At 46.1% G+C, this 14,586-nt stretch overlaps 1 pseudogene; it reads right to left on the minus strand.

Annotated features, from left to right (window-relative positions):
- Positions 1-14,066: 14,066 nt before the first annotated feature.
- Positions 14,067-14,183, minus strand: LOC136656515 (5S ribosomal RNA; annotated as a pseudogene).
- Between the last annotated feature and the right edge of the window lie 403 nt (positions 14,184-14,586).

Below are 14,586 nucleotides of genomic sequence, written 5' to 3' on the forward strand. Positions count from 1 at the left end.
TGTATATTTTAAAGCTTAAACTAAATCCACACAATGTGGTTCAAGCTGCAAAATCCAATTTAGGTTCTGAATAGCTTGGAAAGGCTCTTCCAAGTTTTCTGTTATGGTGTTAGCGTATAATTGGGAGTTCTTGATGAAATTGCAGCATCAAGGAACAGTATAGGGTGGGCTTTTATTTTTATCCTTTCCCTGTATTATTCCTCAAGTATTTCTTACTGGCTCTAGTTGAGGAGTTAAAGAGGAACACAAAACCTACCCACAGAAAAAGGGTACACAGTGAAGGAGGAGAACTACTCAGCACGGAGAAAAATTACTCCCACACAATATTCTGCTAGGGTTTACATGATTGCCCCTCATTAATCAATGGCAAGGAAGATGAAGGGGGAGGATGAAAAGATATTAAAAGTCAAAAGTATCAGCAAGGACACAATCAAATGCACTCGATGGGAAGGATGAATTACACAGGAGCAATAGACTTGGGCTTATTTTGCCAGGCAGGAAAGCAAGAACAGGTATCAAAAAATTTCCAAAAGCATGGCCATCAACACGTTTGTGGTGTTTTGGGGACCAAGAGAAAACTACTCTCTCTCTCTCTCTCTCTCTCTCTCTCTCTCTCTCTCTCTCTCTCTCTCTCTGAGGGGGTTTGTTAACCAGTGGTTCCCAAACTGCAGGTTGGGACCCACCAGTGGGCCATGACTCAATTTTTGTTGGGTCATAAAGTTGGCAAGCTGATAGCTGACAAGGAAAATGCATTAAGCTCTATAGAAATTGAAATAGAGCAGCATGTGCATGTTTACTCACAAGTAGGTGACCATGCCTTGGCTCTTACTAAAGGCCAGGTGAAGGGGAGCTACAAGAATGGTCCTGATCATAGAACTCAACAAATGCTCTGGTAGGTTGTAGTTTCCCCTCCCCCCACCACCACAATAATAAAAAGGGTTAAAAACAGGCTTGAGTGGCTGGTAAAATTTTTAGTCACATAAAGCTTGGTGGGTCCCAATAAAGGTCATTTTACAAAGTGGGTCCTGGTACTAAAATGTTTGGGAACCACTGTGTTACACAAATAGAAAGTGGATGCATTTCATTTCTATCCACTGCACACTGAATCAAGCTGCGCCAAGCTTGGAGTTTGTGTGGTAGGTAAAGAGAGTGAGCTGCAAAGCAGGGAGACACTGGTTCCAGATTTTGCCTCTGCCATCAACATGGTAGGCAGACAAAAGCCCATATAGTGTTACTCGCAGATCATGTATGCAAAGGGCTGTGAATGCTCAAAAATGACGACACATATGTTTGCCATCTGTTGTTGTTTATCAGGTGACAATGCTACTTCTGTACTCATAAATATGCTCCAAAATCAAGGCAATTTACTGATGTGCTGTTGATGCACATAAGAGCAATTTGGATACATCATTGGCAAATGACTGAGGATCACAATAGCAATGATACCCAGTGACACCTCTTTCTTTACTTCACCCATTTCTGCCCAGCCCACAGGCGTACACATTTGATCCCTGTTGCTTATATGCAATATTTGGCAAAAACGGCTTACGACACGGAAAGTTCATACACACGGCTGTTGAACTTTGCAGGTGCAGTGTTAGACTCAAGGGTTGAAAGCTATTGCATATCTCATCTCAAATCAGTAGCTTTGAGCAACATGTGCCCATCACAGCTATAGCCCACTATTTTCCCAAGAAAGGTGGAGGGGGGAGTGCATAGGATTACCATCCTTGCTACAATCTTGTGAGATAGGTTTCAGAGGATAAAAAGTGTCTTGCCCAGAAGGGCCACCCTGCATGTGAATGGGAACTTCGGCACAGATTTCTTGGTCAAAGTTGCTAGGTTTCAGAGAAGGTAGATCCAGTGTAGGAGTGGAAGAAGGGCGGAAGGGGTATAGGGTGGGGGAGAGCAGCAACAGGGCCAGGGGTGGGCAGATCAGGCCTGTGAGGGGTGGGAGTGGTGGAAGCAGCTTACACTGTATCCTACCCCCTGTTCCGGGCCTGATCCATCAACGTGGATCAACTTGGACTTCTTCCAGCGATATAGTTGGCACAGGTTTGAACTGACCCATTGCAGCTGTTGAGGCTTACTTGGGGCAAGGGACAAACATCCCTTTACTCCAAGGTGACCTCTAGTAGCTGAAATTCCTCTGCCAAGTATTGCAGTGGAAGCCATACCATTGTACCGGTGGTGGGGATTTTAGTTAGGATTTTAGGCTCATGGTTGGCAACCTTCAGTCTCGAAAGACCATGGTATAAGCCTACAGCACAAGATATTCCCAGGCAGTCTCCCATCCAAGTACTAACCAGGCCTGACCCTGATTAGCTTCTGAGATCAGACGATATCGGGCATGTGCAAGGTAACAGTTGCTGTCAGGATTATAGGTTAAAAGGCTGCAATCCTATACACACTTACCTAGGAGGAAATCCCATTGAACTCAATGGTACATATGTCTAATTAGACTTGCCTAGGATTGTCCTGTATGCCTCCCAGTGTAGTCATTACTGCCATCCTTTGATGGCAATTCACACATTACTTTTGACAGAGACATGCGCACAACATTGCTCTTACGCATGTGGAAGGCCCCAGGCTAGAACTCATTTATTTGCTCTCAGAGATGCTCTTCAAGATCCCCTTTGTGCATGTTGATGGTTCGTAGTCTCCATATGGTCTATGAACATTCAAATAATTGATGGATACCAAGCAGGCGTTTTGTTCGTCCTCTGTTTGGGCACGTTGGCTTGTGGGTAAGCGGGTGTGACTCGTGTGTTTGGAAGTTTTGTTTAATTCCAGTGTCAGCCCACTGGAAAACATATCATGTTGTTCTTTTTGTTTTGCCCGGAGGAGGTGATAGTCATTTTCGCAGCTATGTTCTAAGAGTTTAGCACTGCTTGTCAGTATGGTTTCAAGCGTCACACTCCACAATATCATTTCCCCAATATCATTACTATGATTATGATTGTTATTCCTGCACCATTAGTCTACATGGTGGCTGAGAAATTGACTTCAGCAACATAACAGGAGCTTTACAATCTAAAATAGTTGAGAAAAAGAAGAAGGATGAGAAGTCAAAGGAAGGGAGGGATTAATGTGAGCAATATTATCAAAATTTGGCTCATATTGGGAATAAAGTTGAATTTAAGCCAAAGGCCATTGAGGAAATGTACCTTTTCAGGACGAAGGAGATGTGGACATGCTCAAGGAGGATGCTCCATCCATTACATTTATCACATTTGTATACCGCCCTTCCGCCAAGGAGCTCAGGGTGGTGTACATGGTTCCTTGCCTCCTTTTGTCCTCACAACAACCCTATGAAGTAGGTGATGCTGAGATATAGTGGCTGGGCCAAGGTCACCCAGGAAGCTTCATGGCTCAGCAGCAGAGGCGTCACTAGGGTTTGCACTACCAGGTGCAAGACCTCATTGTGTTCACCCCTGTGATGAACCTCCTCCCATACGAAACCATAGAAAATAAATTACAATATCATATAGACAGCCCAAATGCAGTGGCATCACTAGGTCTGTGTTACCTGCATGAGCTTTATTTTAATATATAACAGTACAGGTCATCCAACAAATCATTAACCAATAATAATAATAATAATAATAATAATAATAATAATAATAATAATAATAATAATAAAACTAGTGGCCAACTTGATGTCACTCACACCACTAAATAAGAGTTCTAGAATCAGGTCTGATACAAGGAAACGAGTCAGCTGATACAAGCTGACTCATTGGCTCGTTGGCTTTCAGAACAATCAGTCTCACTGGTCAGTTTAGAATTAAGGAAGTCCACTTTTTTGTTACAGAAGGCAGTTGTGTTTGCCTTTTCTGGTGACTGGCTGTAACTATTGAAAGTATACAGATATTTCAACAGGGTTTGTTTCATTGCATTCTGCATAACAAGATTTTTACAATTTTGGCACTAGTGGTGTCACCCCTCCCCCAAGTATGTCACCTGGTGCAGTTCGTACCCCCTGCAACCCCTAGTGATGCCATTGCGGAGCCAGAATTTAAACCTGGATCTCCCTATGTAGGATCTCCTACAATTCTGTCTCTTAATACCCCCCATGTGCAAAGCCAGAATGGCATTGTGGTTATGGTGTCGAACTTATAAACACCAGAACCGCTAAGCAATCCTGGCTCTGCACATCGGGTGTATAAAAGATAGAATTGTTTAAGGAAGGAGAACACCGTGGCTCAACAGAGGAGCAAGAGAGCTGGAGCAGGAGAAATGGACGTCATGAGCAAGCAGAAATTAAGACACAGGAGCTGAGAGGGATGGTGGAAACAGGGCTAGCCTTAGTCGCTGCAGGATCCAACTAAAAACATTTCATGCAGGGCCGCAGGTTCACAAGAAGATCTGTTGTATCTCAGAGATGTGAATAAAATTTATTATAGAGTTTATGTCTCTATGGTAGAATAGAAAACAATCAAAACGTGTGCTTAAAAAGTGCATGCGAGCTGATGGACCAAATGCATCTAAGCACATTTTAATATAAAATTGCACACACATTAGCCTACAAGTAAACAAATAACATGTGTTGACCAGCTTCAAAAAAGTACGTTGTTACAGAACCAATTATTTTAGCGACTGCAAAATGATTTAGTAAAAGTATTAATTTTATTTTTTGTTTCATTTTGTTTTGCAAAATGATTTAGTAAAAGTATTAATTTCATTTTTTGTTTCGAAAAATGAAATCAAAATGTGCTGTGTGTATTTGACAATACTAGAGTACATCACACTAGCATGGGGCTCCCTTAAGTGCAGGGCCTGACTGGGAACAATTGATCTAATTGGCTTAAAGCCAGCTGGAGGGATAACCTGGATCCGGAGGGCTGATAATTCTTCCTCTTATAATAATAATAATAATAAAACTTTATTTTTATCCCGCCCTTCTCCCAAAAAGGGACCCAGGGCGGCTAACAACATATAAAACAAATTAAAACATAATTTCACAGATAAAAACATATTAAAAAACACATTAGCAGAACCCATAAAAACAGTAGTCAGAAGAGTCAGAATAAAAGAGCATAAAACAGCAGTTCTTAGAGGAATCGGGCCTGTAAAAAAGCAACTAAAAGATATATAAAAGATGTTAAAAAGGCCATAACGTCAGAAGGCTTGGTTAAACAACAAGGTCTTCAGGCCTCGCCGAAAGGACTCAAGAGAGGGAGCCATTCTCAAGTCAAGGGGAAGGGAGTTCCACAACGTTGGTGCCACTACTGAGAAGGCCCTATTTCTTGCCGCCGCCCCACGTACCTCCTTAGGCGGCGGCACTTGTAAAAAGGCCTTCTCTGATGACCTGAGAGGGCGAGCCGGATTGTACGGGAGTAGGCGATCTCTAAGATAACCTGGCCCAGAGCAGTATAGGGCTTTAAAGGTCAAAACCAGCACCTTGAATTGGGCCCGGAAACGAATGGGCAGCCAATGTAGCCCCCGGAGAAGCGGGCTGACAGAGTCAAACCGCCTAGCTCCAGTGACCACACGGGCCGCCGCATTCTGCACTAATTGCAGTTTCCGAACCGTCTTCAGGGGCAGCCCCACATAAAGCGCGTTACAGTAATCTAACCTCGATGTCACCGTAGCATGGATCACCGTGGCCAGGTCTGCACGATCCAAGTACGGACGCAGCTGGCGCACCAGCCGAAGCTGAGCAAAGGTTCCCCTAGCCACAGCCGCCACCTGGGAATCCAGGAGCAGCTGCGAGTCCAGGTGGACCCCCAAGCTGCGGACCTGCTCCTTCAGAGGGAGTGCAACCCCATTCAGAGCAAGCTGATAATCCAGCACCTGCATCGAGGATTTCCGAACCAGGAGAGCCTCTGTCTTATCCGGATTTAATTTCAGCTTGTTAGCCCCCATCCAGATCCTCACTGCTTCCAGACAGCGCTCCACGCCCTCAACTGCCACCCTGGAGTCTGGAGGAAAGGAGAGATAAAGCTGGGTGTCATCAGCATATTGATGACACCCCACTCCAAACCCCCGGATGACCTCTCCCAGCGGTTTCATGTAGATGTTAAATAGCATGGGGGACAGAATTGAGCCCTGCGGCACCCCGCACCTCAATGGCCAGGGTGTCGAACAGGCATCCCCCAGCACCACCATCTGGGACCGACCTTCCAAGTAGGAGCGGAACCACCGCAAAACAGTGCCTCCAACTCCCAACTCGGCCAATTGGCCCAGAAGGATACCATGATCGATGGTATCGAAAGCCGCCGAGAGGTCCAGCAGGACCAACAGGGACGCACTCCCCCTGTCCAGTCCCCGGCGTAGATCATCCACCAAGGCGACCAAGGCAGTTTCCGTCCCAAAGCCCAGCCTGAAACCAGATTGAAAAGGATCCAGATAATCCGCTTCATCCAAGACCCTCTGGAGTTGGGCTGCCACCACCCGCTCAATTACCTTGCCCAGAAACGGGATGTTGGAGACTGGCCGATAGTTGTTCAACACATTGGAATCCAGGGAGGGCTTCTTCAGGAGGGGGCGAACCACCGCCCGCTTCAAAGCAAGCGGCAGTGTCCCCTCCCCCAAAGAAGAGTTGACCACCCTCCCCGTCCACTCAGCCAGTCCCCCCCGGGCAGCTCTTATCAGCCAAGCTGGGCAAGGGTCAAACAGGCAGGCAGACGGCCTCACACTCCAAAGGAGTCTGTCCACATCCTCAGGCTGCACAAGCTGAAAAGAATCCCACAACACTGGACAAGCAGTTGCCAGGGGGACATCATCAGACATTGTCAATGTGGCATCCAAGTCGTAACGAATGCGATCGATTTTATCTGCAAAATGTTGCGCAAACATGTCACAGCGGCTGACCGTGTATTCCTCCTGGTCCACTGGCGGGGCCTGATGGAGGAGGCCCCGCACCACACGGAACAGCTCTGCCGGACGGCTATCAGCAGACGCAATGGTAGCAGAGAAGAATGATTTCTTCGCTGCTACCACCGCCACGGAGTAGGCTCTGTAATGAGCTCTACTCTGTGTCCGATCGGATTCATCACGAGTTTTCTGCCACCATCGCTCTAGACGTCTGCCCTGCCGCTTCATCATTCGCAGCTCCTCAGTGAACCAAGGAGCCGCTCCAAGTCTGCGACGTGGCAGAGGTCGCTCCGGAGCAATCTCATCCACTGCCCTGGACATTTCCCCGTTCCAGAGGTCAACCAGGGCCTCAGATGAGGTGCCAGTCTCGGCAGTGGGAAAATCCCCCAGAGCCCTCAGGAAACCTTCAGGATCCATTAGCCTCTGGGGGCGGACCATAGAAAACGGTCCCCCGCCTCTGCAGAGGTAGGAAGTCGCAACCAGCCTAAACCTTACCAGGAAGTGATCTGTCCATGACAACGGAGTGATCTTGATCTCCTCTACATCCAGATCACTGCCCCCTTACCCAGCTGTAAACACCAGGTCCAGCACGTGTCCTGCAGTATGTGTCGGGGCCAAGATCTTCTGGGACAGGCCCATGGTTGTCATGGCAGCCATGAAATCCTGAGCTGCACCTACTGCAGGGGCCTTGGCATGAACATTGAAGTCCCCCAGCACTAACAGACGGGGGGCCTTCAATGCCACCCCCGAGATCACTCCAGTCAGCTCAGGCTACATCACACTAGCATGGGGCTCCCTTAAGTGCAGGGCCTGACTGGGAACAATTGATCTAATTGGCTTAAAGCCAGCTGGAGGGATAACCTGGATCCGGAGGGCTGATAATTCTTCCTCTTCTTCTTCTTCTGTCAGGTATGATGATGATTCAGTCTCTCCTGACTTTGTTCTGAGATGTGGATTGAGCAAGTGATTTGTTGCCCATGAGGATGGGCTGTTCCAAGCCAAGAATATAAAAGTGAGCTACATCAGACGTAAGAATCAGACTGTAATCAATCTGACATCCTACTGATATTCTTTGGTGAAAATATAGTCTATATTAGGAATATATAGTAATATTTCAACCCATGAAGTTTAGCTTGCTCTCCCACTTTCTCATCAGAGGCAACAACCCCCCAAAAAAATGGTCCTGGAGGCCTTTCGGCATAGATACAATTAGAGAAAACTTCATTATTCTTTAACGTGCTGTGTTTTCCATTAGGCTGTGATCAAAGAGAAAATACCAAAGGATATCAGTAGGATGTAAGATTGATTACAGTCTGATTCAGCAGTTCAATCAGCTCTCAGTGCAGTTTCAGCACAGATGGAATCCCAAGGGAGCTACATTTGTATCTGATAGCACTATGCGGAGACTGGAAGGGGAAAAAAATCAAACTACTTGGAGAATGTAGATAGGCTTGGGTTGCATTAAACAGGAAAAAGATTGTGTTGCAGAGTGCTATTTAGCCTGCCATTGAAAAGCTCCTCAAAAAAAAAAAAATCTTGATTCGGTTTCAGGTGTTTATAGGGCTCAAAGCTGTGTTATTCAGTAGTGCAAAATAGACAAGTGTTTGGTCACAGTTATGTTGGTTGAACATTAAAAACTATCATTTTACATTGGATCACTCTACTCTGAGCGACGTGGCAGCTTTACAGACCTTTTCCAAAATTAATAAGGTATGGATTGCAAAAACGTTAATGACAATAAAGACATCCGGGACTGATGATATGCGCTGAAAATGCACTCCGACAATGGAAGAGCAAAGGATTCCTAGAGCAGAGTTTCCCAAACTGTGTGTCAGGACCCACCAGTGGGTCGTGAGCTGATTTTTGGTGGGTCTTGAAAAGTTTTTGAAACATTAAAAAAATATTTTGCAAGAACCTTTCCCTGGTTTGTAGAATTGTTCACTGGAATGCTAGCTTGTGGAATGAGGTAATCTTCATACCCCTAAATCAGGGGCTCCCAATCCCCAACCTGGGGGCCATTTGCGACCCTCTGGGACATCCAATCTGGCCAGCAAGGAGCTTCCAGTCTCCAATGAGCCTCTGGCCCTCTGGAGACATGCTGGAGCCCGCACTGGCCCAATGCAACTTGGAGCAAGAGCCAACTGTTTGACCTCTAGCACGAGCTGCAGGCCGAGGGCTCCCTCCACTGCTGTTTCATGTCTGTAAAGCAGCAGCAAAGGAAGGCCGGCCTTGCTTTATGCAAGGTCTTTTATGGGCCTTGAGATATTGTGAGATTTCATTCATTCATATAAGTTCCATCTCTAATATATTCATTAATGTATATTTATGTAAATTTATTCAAATTTTAAATGTAAAATTAATTATTTTTCTCCAGCACAGTGTCAGAGAGTTGATATGGCCCTCCTGCCAAAAAGTTTGAACACCCCTGCCCTAAATTAAAATGTCACATTTTCTGATTTTCCCTTGTAATTGGCAATGCTGTAAATCAGTGGTGTCTAAAATTTTTGGCCGAAGGACCACATCAAATATCCGGCACAGTGTTGAGGGCTGGGAAAAAAAAAATTAAATATAAGATTTAAATAAATACATTAGAGATGGAATTTAGATGATGAATGAATGAATGAATGGGTTCAAATGTCCAAGATTTCTCCACACATCAACACAGCCCAAGAAATAAAGCACATACTTAAATGGATTCCCACCCCACAAGCACAACTCTGGTTGTGTTTGGTCACCTGGGCCAGAGGCTCTCAGGAGATCAGAGGCTGGCCGCGAGCCAGATAGAGGCTCACCATGGGCCGCATCTGGCCCCCGGGCCAGGGTTTGGAGACCCCTGCTGTCGATCATGTGCGAACCCAGTTTCAGCCTTTTGTCTGGCCTTGAAGTCCTTAACTTGGCAAATCATGCTCTCTAGTTCAAGGTGGGAAACAGACTTTCTTTTGGCTGACATCTGATAGCGTGCTCTGAAACTGAACAAGAGAAGAATGATGTTATGAAAACACCTGAATTAGGAAGCAGAAATAAAGAACTGGGAAACGGCCGGCACTAAGTCATGGTGCAACCTTAGCAAGGGAAATTACTCAGCTCCCACAATTCCTATCTCAGTGGGAATGCATCCAAACCCACCTGCTACTTTGCTTTTCCCTCCTCAGAAGATGACTGTAATAAATGCACAGAATGCAATAATTTATTTCCTCTTATCATTGTAGGTAGTGGAGTCCCTTGGGTTTGCATCACCCAGTGCAGAAGGCCAGAGCATCACCCCCATGATGAACTTCCTCCCATGCAGTGGACAGGGCAAAAACCCGGGTGGTGGGTGTGGTGATGTACCATTGCCCCACCCCTGCTGGTTTTTTAGCTATACCTTTTGATAGCATAAAGATAATTCAGAGGGGTTTGTTTCATTGCATTCCCCTGTAAATTACACATTGAATGGTATATAACATGATGGTATTATTCCTACAAACGGTGGTTTTTGCTATTTTGGTCACTAGTGGTGTCCTCCCCCCCCCCCCCAGGTTATCACCTTACCAGCACCTTATTTGTTCCATGCTGTTTCATAAAAAACATCTCATGGGCTCTTCGAACATTCAGTCTCATTGATCTGTTCTGAATTATGGAAATGTACTTTTTTGTTACGCAAGACAGTTGCATTTTTGTTTTCTGGTTTTTTGGCCATAACTTTAAATATAATGGAGGTATTTCATTCCAGTTTCTTTCATTGAATTCTTCTGTAAATTAGACATAGAATGGTATATAACATGATCTTAGCGTGTGACCCTGCCAGTGTGCGTAACCCCTCCCGCTGCGCATCATCCGGTGTGGGCTGCATCCCACACACTCCCCTAGCGAATCCACTGATCCAAACATTTTAACGAGTTAACCAAAGGGGGAAAGAAAGAAAAAGACTCTCTTCTCTGCTACCATGCGCAGACTTGCATTGAGAATGTCAGCTCACTGGCAAAAGGCACAGGGAGGAAGAGTAATGAAGCCGCAGCAGGCTTGCATGATCCCCGACACGATATCAAAGCTCCCGTTCTTGACCTTCCCCCACAGAATTAGAATGCATTGTCAGACACAGATTTGCAGAGAAGTAGCTGCTGTCTGTAGCTTGCTCTCCTGCTGGGCTCAGGACTCAATCAGCAGGCCTTAATTTGACCTCCTGTTTTTGTTTTTTTTTAATCGCAGACCACCTTGAAAAGGGGGCAGCAGCAAGCACATAGCCAAAGGTGCCCCCTTTATCCCTCCCCCTGTGCCTTAATGGAAGATGAGAGTGGGGTCGATCATGGGAGGCTAGATAAATGAAACCAACTGGCTGTTTCAAGCTCACTTAGAGAATTCAGGCATTCATTCCAGCTGAAATTTAGAACAGGAATCTGTTGAAAATGCATGTCAGGATTGCAGGTACTTCTGTGCAGTGCCAAAATCACCCTGAGATATTCTAGCACAGGAACATTTCCACTGTGGCTTCAGGACTGATTACAAATGAAGACTGCTCGGCTGGTCTTTAAGCTTGGATTAAATGACACCCCTAATTTATCTAGGAGCCCATCAGCGCAGCATGTTCAATTTAGATAGTCGGGTGTTTACTGATTGCTGGGAAGCAATTTTTGTGTTTTATTATTTTTAATGCTTTTATATCAAAGAGTAGCGATTTTCAACCTTTTTCGTCTTGTGGCACACTTGCAAGCCACTAAAATTGTAAAGGCACCTCATCTGTTTTTTGTTTTTTTTACATTTGACAAGGCACATCGCATTGCTGGTGGGGAGCTCACATCCCCCAATGGCCCTACTAATAAATGACCCTCCTCCAAACTCCTGCATGACATCTGAAGACCATTTGTGGCACACCAATGTGCTGTGGCACCGTGGTTGAAAATGGCTGCACTAGTAATTGCTGTTGCTGCTGCCAAACCCATTCCCTTTCTGCACCTGATCTGTCCATCCACCACCCCACTCCTGCCCCATTCCACCACCACCACCCCATCCCTGCCTTGTTTTGCTCTCCCCTGCCCCAGTCACCTTAACCTCAGTGACAGGAAGCTTCAACTCAAAATGGAAAGGAGGGTAGATCATGCCTGGAAAGATGCGGGTGGGGGTTCAGCCAAAATCTAAACCCTTTCCTGGGCCCAATCCACCTTCACTGGTCAATGCAGACTTGCGCCAGTGATACCGCTGCTAGCACTTACCCCGGAGCAAGGGACGAAATGTTCATTTACCCCTAGGAGGCCTCAATATGCCACCCCCCCCGCCCCGCAGAAAACAGTGGCACTGCTACATTGCCAACAGAGGGAGTTCAGTCCTACTGGGCCGCCCATGCAGCTTTTTCTGTTCAACACTTGTTAGTGCTCAGCTCACACCTCTCTCCAAGCAGCTCTGGTGCAACTTGCACAGCATTTACATTCTCTTTTGTAATGGCAAAACAAATTCTGTGCTGCTTCTTCCCAGGGAAGTTTCGACTCTTTCATGTTGGCTCTTTCATAATAAATAAAGAACAGCAAAACCTTGAAAGGTAGCGGAGACGTGTTAAAAAGAGAGCAAAACTCTCCATTTACCTTCTCTGGGCTCAAAGTGAAATGTAGCAAGTGGCTTACGGCATGCTTGTGCTCACTTTTGTGGTCTTTTTGCATGCACCAAGCGAAGACTGTCAGTCTTTAAAATGACTTTTTATTTAGATTTCTTTTTCTTTCTTTCTGAAATCTGAACGCACAAGAATTACCGTTCCACCAAGCTTCTGTAGCAAATATAGAGGAGCGCTCAGGTTGGGGGCCATCTCCTCTCTTTATTTCAGGCTAATGTGATTATTCCCCAGAAGCACCTATATTTCTGACAGATTCATTGGTTCTACACCAGCGATTAATATGCAAGGAGATCTGGGTATGTAAACAGACTTCCATGCATATATCACATACACTATCAAGAACTCCAGTACTTTCAGTTGCATGTCTGGTAACACACTCCATATCGTAGGTGCAACTAATCACATGTAAATAGTGTTTTTTTTTAAAAGCACAGACACACACACTCTCTCTCTCTCTCACACACACACACACACACACACAATTTCTCCTGCCTTGAGGATAATGCTATGGTTATATTACAATGAGATATAAACAAGAAATTTTTTTGACAAATACTCTTTAATATACTCTGCCCTTTTAATACTCCAATCCTATTGGGCCTTAATGCTGTCAGAATGAGCATTTTGCCAGTGGTGACTGCCTTATGGCGGTCACAAAAGGTCTTCCAGCAGTGTGGGAAGTGGGGAGGCCCAGTTGTTCTGCACATGGTGACAGCATTGAACTCGCAAACTGACCAGGTAAGTCAGCTGGGGTTGAATTCAAACCACCATCTCAGTTCTGATCTTGCATCCTGGGTCCATGTGGACTTATGCCAGCGATTTCACAGGCGCAGGTCTGAGGAGACCTCTTTGCTTACCCCGGGGTAAGGTAACATTGTTAACTCACTCAGAGGAGACTTCTGGGACTGTCCCCCCCCCCCACAGGATGCAGCGTGAGCTGTTTTGGCATGGCTGCATTGGAAGGCGGGTGAGAAGCATAGGACTGAGCTGTAATTCTACTTTGGATGTATCTCTGAAAGGGTCTTTTGGAATATTCTGCTTCTCACCCAGCTCACGTCTGCCTCTGAAATATGACTTTGCACATCCAAACACTGAAATCTGACATTTATATAATGGAGCTTGTGTTTAATACAGTGAAACCTGCATATCAATGAAAACAGTAAAAATGATAATGAATCTAGTCAAAGCACAGCAGAAACATGAAAGTAGCCATCAAAATAACCCCCAGTGTTTCTCAAACTGTGAATTGGGATCTAGTTGGTCATGAGCCAATTTTAGGTGGGCTGTGTAGCACCTAGCTCCGCCACCACTGAAGGGTACAGAGTAGCTGGGCTGGGCAGGCTCCCGGTGGGAGAAAGGCATGATGCTTTGCCTTGAATAGGTGGGAAGATAGGATGCTGGAGAAGAGGGGTGACTGGGTGCTTGGAGAAGGATCCAAGTCTGTCTTCTGCTTTCACTTCCAAGCTGGAAATCTTGATTTCTGAGCTATGCAAAATAACAGCATGAGTACACTGTGTAATCAGACCTTTGGCTGATTGCGACTTAGGTTTGAAGCCTAAATTTATGATGGGTGCAATCCTATCCCGCGCTGGAACAAGCAAGCCAAGAGGTTTGCACTGTATCTAGCGCAGGTTGGCAACCTTCAGTCTCGAAAGACTATGGTATAAGCCTACAGCCCCTGGTATTCCCAGGCAGTCTCCCATCCAAGTACTAACCAGGCCTGATCCTGCTTAGCTTCCAAGATCAGATGAGATCAGGCATCTGCAGGATAGTGGCCATAAGTGGCTCAAACAGAGTCAAGGGGAAACATTGCCCCTTACCTCTGGGTAAGGGCCGCTGGCACCTGTGGGTCTCCTCGGACTTTGGCACAAGTCCGAAAAAAGTGGAGTGGCTTGGAGCTGCTCCATTCTCCCCAGGAATGGGGGTTGGGATCCCATATAACTGCCAGATCCCAGCCCCATCTTCCACTCCCTGCCTGCCTGCCCACCACCCACCCTCCCCCAGCCCAGGAATGCCTCCCTCCCACCTCCTCCCTGCCTCCCCCCACCTACCTTTCGTCCTTGTGTCGGCACATTGAAGCCAATGCAAGGTGCTGGGAGAAAACCTGCATGGAGGCTTCTTCAGCCTCCGCAGGCCAGTGCTTCTTGGAGTACTGGCCTGGATTCCTTCTGAGGAGGCACAAACGT

The sequence above is a fragment of the Tiliqua scincoides genome, chromosome 6 (genome assembly GCF_035046505.1).
Source record: "Tiliqua scincoides isolate rTilSci1 chromosome 6, rTilSci1.hap2, whole genome shotgun sequence".
Lineage (NCBI taxonomy): Eukaryota > Metazoa > Chordata > Lepidosauria > Squamata > Scincidae > Tiliqua > Tiliqua scincoides.